The sequence below is a fragment of the Pecten maximus genome, chromosome 11 (genome assembly GCF_902652985.1).
Source record: "Pecten maximus chromosome 11, xPecMax1.1, whole genome shotgun sequence".
In the NCBI taxonomy this organism is placed as follows: Eukaryota; Metazoa; Mollusca; class Bivalvia; order Pectinida; family Pectinidae; genus Pecten; species Pecten maximus.
Window position 1 is genome coordinate 22,325,009 of NC_047025.1, and position 6,819 is coordinate 22,331,827.

The window sequence follows — 6,819 nt, forward strand, 5'->3', positions numbered from 1 at the left end:
TAGACATGATCCTTTCAATGTGAATTGTGTAATATCTAGATGATTGTAAGCTTGATAAAACTGCATTCTATAGATACTTGTTCCTGTAGGGCTCGTCAGTGATGCTACAGTATATATTGTTTTGGAAATTAGATACATTTTGAATATGTAAAAGGTCGTGTGCTTATTAGCCACAATTCATAAAAATTCAAACGACTTTACAAAGAGCTTAAATCTAGCTAATCAATTCAATCTATAATACTTTTTAAAAGACAACATAATGCATAGATGTTAACGAAGGAGTCACGTACAGAGGAGAAAGTGTCACTGTTCGCTCCGTATTAATAAAAGCAGTGTTAGATAGTAAGAGACATGTTTGTATGTTCAGTTGAGCACAAGACAGAAACGAGACATCATGTCCAGCCACATCTATAACCGTTTTTATCTATCTTCATATCAGTGATGACGTGGGGACCTTATCATACAACATACTACATTAATACATTTTGTCAACGTAAGCTGTCTTTGTGATTTCATCAGGATGAGTCTGCATCCAATGCATCGATAAATATGCAACTATTTAAAGGATTCATAACTATCGATTGGTGACACTGGAACAATCAGAGATGACTATTCATGGGGATATTACGTTTTTCCTGTTTCCTATAGCGAACTTGGTCTACTGCCTTTTTTTTTTTTTATCCTACTGGGTTGTATCTGATATGTGATAATACTACAAAAAAGCAATATGTGTGCAAAAACATGATAATAACGCTTTAAAACGCATAACCGATAAAGTCCATCACATACCCTTATGAACCCACCCACAAAGCATCAGTATATTATCCGTGTTACAGAATAGCGGAATCGATATCAACTTCCGCTCTACCTGGCTGAATGTAAAATAGGATTGGGTCCCTGGTTAGTTTTACATTTTATGATAATATAGAAATAGTATTTACATACAAAGAACATATGACAGCTGGTGCGAGGAAATACTAATTTCATTATGTACTTAACGCTATAGTTGACACCATTGCTGACGGGACATCCATGCCATAGTACGGGGCATCCTTAATTGTAGCCATTGACATGTCGACATTACAGATGAAAAACGTCTGTTGTTAGTAACGTGAAGTCGGTTACCAATCACTTCTTATAACTAAATCAAAATCAAGTGAATAAAACCAATAAACCGCGTAAAAAACAGTGATCTGTTACGACATGGCATTTATACGCAATATGAATGACACCACTTTGCAACAAAACATGCAGTGAGAGGTATATGTCCTACTAATGATACGGGTAATTCAAGGCCACTCTTGACTTTCAAGGATGCTGTCAAGCAAAAAGGAAAGTAAGCTCAAATGATCAATGTCTTGCGGAGAGAACACAGCGGTTGATTGTGGCGCGAGTTTACATAAATAAATGTTCCAGTGCTTGTAAGATAATCTATTGAACATGCATTATTTATTTAAAGACAATATCACATTAAATCAGAAGCGATGTAACAGGTCAAGGACTCTACAATATACGACTTTAAATTGAAACATTGGAATTATATAAGGAACGTGATAAATGTTGATCTGTTTCCGTCCTCAGTGATATTACCTTTAATATCTTAGGGTTGGTGTGTGCCTCACTAAGAAACCTTAACGACGATGAGATGGCCGGATGATAAGGTTTCTGGTCGGAAGATTCATTGACTTTTGCCATGCTTACATGACACTACCAAAGAATATCGTGACAATAAAACTTGACTATCTCTAGACGTTCTGTCAGGAAATATGCTTTATTAAGGCCACTCATATTTCTCTTCTCGTGTCAAAATTAATAAAGTCTTTCTTTAAACAGAACTTTTTTTTCAATACCTTTGTTGCTTCGACTCCCTGAAGACGTGACATTGTGATTGGGTGGGATACCTCCATGTTCCTCGCCTTGTGGCGCCTTCAGTTTAGTCATTTAAACTATGAGCAGTAGATTTTAAATGGCGAACGTCAATATAAGCTAGGACGTCTAATATCTAAATGACAAACGGTTACTTCATAATTATTGGCAATGACAGAAAAAAATAACGTCCTATGCTGGAATCGATAATCGCTCTGTTCGGTTTACCTAATGTTTCCACGTCGTTATGTAAATTGACATGGTTACTGATGGTCTCTTAAATCCTTTATTGTCCGGTCAGGATAAATAAATATACACAGAGGAAACATTTATGTCCAGGTTTAGGATGAATCGCCATGTATTTCTCATTTCTTAATGTAGTTGGTGTTTAGAAAGTAGGTCAAACAATTCCGATCGTTAGACATGAAGCATCCCCCATGTTTAGTCAGTCGCGTTTAATGCAGACTTTGGCGAGGAAGACACGGCCAGTAAAAAAGCAAGAATCGTTGAGCAGACAAATTTTCTATCGATCTGAACTAAGAATGTAAACTAATTTGAAGGAAAACGATTTGCCACCAGCAAGAAAGACCGTTTTAACTGAACTTAAATTAAATTCGCATTCCATTGTTACAAACCATGAAAAGGAAAGCTATTTTTTCATAGCAACCTGTGTGATTTATAACAACGGGATAATGAGATACAGTGAAGTCATTATTTCTAATCAATTTCATGAAAGAGAAAAGGTTGATATGCATAAAGATGAAATATATATATTACATACTAAAACATGTATATTCATTATGAAGTAGTACATACAGGTCTCACATTTAAAAAAATGGATCGGTATTATCAATTTCTGGATTTTCCGAAAGTGTATTTAGCACCGGAAATTTAGTTTGTCTACCGCAAAAATGGTATGTAGCAGGTGAGGTAAGATAGCAGAAAAACTTAATGATTAATATATGCCAAAACAGTTCTGTATTTGGGATAGAGATATTTAATTTCAAATCGGTTTCAGAGAAAAAAAAATGTGTAAGAAATTATGTCATTTTGGCTAAAAAATCATTATATTTTGCAAATTTTAATGTTTTTGAATTGGAAACCATAGTTTTCATAGGTCTGAAAAACATTGAAAAACTTATCCTGCACAGCTGTATTAAAATAGCAAATGTTATTTATATAACAAATATATTCTTAAGTATAGGTAATATGTAGGGTTAACTGGCTATGTTTACATATCTAAAACATGTGCCTTATTTTTCAGCATTTGTCTGTTTTACTCTACACTGCTTCTTAGACCTCATCATCAGTTGGCTCAACAGCAGAAACCAACAAAACAATAGAGAACTCATCTTTTGTCTCGTTAAAGCAAATAATGATTGTATAATAATAATGGTTAATACAAAGTGATATTTTACTTCCCGTGGAGACGTATTTTGTTCAATGACGTGATTAAGTTGAAAACACAAGGTTTCTTTTTATTAAAGTCATTTTGTACAAAGAGCCATTTTGATACATCTACCATTTAGATTCGAAACAGTCCAGGAATAATGCTTTCAGACAAATTGTGATTTATGTATGGCATTTATTGCACACTGTGATCGTTGTACGATTTTACGTCTAGAATATTTCATATTGTAAACGCATGATGCACAAAGATAAAACACACATTTATTATAACGATGTAAGGCCAATATAAACTACAGATCTATAGGACGATACACAATATAAACTATATAGTAGATATACAGGTCGATACATAATATAAACTACAGAGATATATAGGACGATACACAGTATAAACTACAGGGATCTATAGGACGATACATAATATAAACTACAGAGATCAATAGGACGATACACAATACATATTAGAAGTATCTGTGGAATCAATAATTAGAAGTAACTATACTAATAAGTATTTGATATACACAAGTTAGCGGGTAAAAGAAGTAACGATGGTAACACGAAGTTATATATAGGTACAATGCAACACAAGCATTTCTAGTAAATTGTATTAAAGGCGATCAATAGGAACAGGTATAACAGAAAAAAAGTATTGATTTCCTTAGTAATGAATGAGGAATTTACTTGACCACCGCACAAAGACAAATCAGTGCCCGTTATTCCGTTATCATGGATGCTAGCTAGTGTAGCTTTAACAGTCTGGGAAATGTCAGACTCGCGTGCTTCAGGCCCATACAATCATATACATTTGGATACATACGCCATGAACCGTATTTGCGATAAATCACACTCTAGACTAGTTTACATTTTTTCCTCTTCACTTAAGATGCTGCCGTCTTGTATCCCACGTCATTAAAATATATACTGTACTGAACCTTATGATGTTTTGTACTCGGTCTTTGGCCAACAAAAACCTATACCTATACCTATAAACCTATACCAATTAAGTTTTCTTCATTTACTCAGTAATACCATATTAACCAATAATTAATTTTTAAATTAAATCAATATGAAAATTGACTTCTTAAAAAGCATGCGTTGCTTCAGATTATGTTGCTATGCAAGAATTTCTGGATAATGTGACCTATTTACCAATTACAACTTATCCCAATTATGTTTACTTACTCTACTTAAGTAATGGGGCGATGATCATCCTGACGAGAAAAAAATATTATTTCGTTATTGACTTTCACGGAGGTTGATAATATAACTGTATAACTGTTGGTGTACCCTCGGTTCTTGTGGCTTACATGACTATTGTTTTCATCGAAATCAGAGAGAGGAACTATCTAGACGGCTACCATTATGCAAGATTATTCAAACTGACATTTTTGCATAATGGTGAGAAAGACTCTAAGGTACTTGACTACATTGACGATGCAAATGACTGAGAACAGGAAACAACGTTCAAGCCAGAAATGTGAGAAGGGCTCGTCGTATCAACCCAATTCCTAAGTTTGCACGTACGTCTGATGTTTCCGTGTGGCCAGCCTCACCGACAGACGGATTTGTGTTGTCTCCGTGTGGCCAGCCTCTTCGACAGACGGATTTGTGTTGTCTCCGTGTGGCCAGCCTCTTCGACAGACGGATTTGTGTTGTCTCCGTGTGGCCTGCCTCTTCGACAGACGGATTTATGTTGTCTCCGTGTGGCCAGCCTCTTTGACAGACGGATTTGTGTTGTCTCCGTGTGGTCAGCCTCTTCGACAGACGGATTTGTGTTGTCTCCGTGTGGCCAGCCTCTTCGACAGACGGATTTTTTTTGTCTCCGTGTGGCCTGCCTCTTCGACAGACGGATTTGTGTATCACGTTATTTGCTTTATTGGTTGATAAAGTGATTTTACAACTGATATGAAACTGGCCCTGAAACGTGATACTTACATTTAACACTATAGTACCTCCTCCTTATTCTGGAATAAGCATCTGTGTTCTCATTCGTCAAGCCTAAATTATCATTTGGCGATATCACATTATCTAATCGTAAAATAGTCATTTTGCGAGGTTAATGTATACTAAGGATCCAACATGAGTTCCCGTTTCATATAAAATTGATGAAATGAGGCCGATAGTTTTCCATTTCACTGAACCCCTGGCTCGCAGATTGGTAACAGGAAAGTGATATCACGAAAGGCTTGGCTTCAAATGATTTATCATAATCACTGGGAATTTGAAGGAGATGTGCACTTGTTTATTATAAAGTGGTACTCAAAATCACTTGTAATATGAAGGGAAAATTGCTTGTTTATTTCAAGGTGGTGCTCGGTATCATGCATTTGGTCTTAAAGATAATAGTGTTCCACATTGTTTAGACTGCCCTCCAAATAACTGTGTTTGCCATCATTTTGTCATTTTCCGATTTTCCGAAGCGAATGAGGGTAACGCTGGATATTTAAATCTATAGATCTTCACTAAAGTTAATCTTAGTGGATTTGGTGCTGAATACGATACTTACGCGACAATCCTAATGTAACTGTCTGACGCTTTGTTTCCGAATTGGATATCATGTTATGAGTAACGTATACTACAACGTGTAAATATCTTATAGAACAGAATTCACTTTCTATTTCCCTAAAGGTACAGTACATTCAGCATATCGTACACAAAATACACATTGATTACCTTAGGGATGCCGTGGTTTAGAAGTAATATTCAGGCGACGGTAAAATTAAATAATGTACGGTATCTCTGGTTGAAATCTGATACGGTTATTTTTCGGATGAGACAAACTAACTCGAGCTAGAAAGATGTGTGTTAGACTAGAGCTTGGTTATAGACAAGTGTGTCAGGAATATGCCTCCCATTCTAATCAATTGACATTCTAAGGTACCCTCAACAATCCAGGCGCTATCTTTAGGATATTTCAACTTGGAATCTGTCCTGTTTTGTAAAGGCGGTAACCGATTTGAGATGTTTCTTCATTACTTGGATTCCTGGTTTTCAGACGAGTTTCATTTTGCTCCTGACAACAAGGACATTAAAAAAGGATGCTGAAATTAAGGAAGTGGAATATATCTCCATCTTGCGTGGGATTTGATTGCTTCTCATTCGTACATGGAAGCGAGAAAAAACTGAAAGCTGCTACGGGTACTATTTATACAAACCATGTCACGAAATGAATGTTTCAAAGAAAAATAGTGATTACTTTCTGTCGTCACGACGAACGCATATGCAAGGAAACAAATTAAGCAGATGTCTAAGAAAAAACCTTATGAACGTCGTTGCTATTACTCTAAATAATAGTAGTTTGGGGTATCAAATTGATGCGGTACTCATTAGTAACACGGTGTATATTGAACGTGGTATTTACTCGTGTAAAATACTTACTTATATACTGAAATTACAATTCATCAAAATGCTAACTACATTGATAGACAAGAGGACATCAATATTGAGTAACATGACCAGACTACTGACTTTATATATTCTTAATTTCATTATCATATTGTAACGTACCTGCGTGATCGATTTTACTCGGGACTGCTTCTAGTG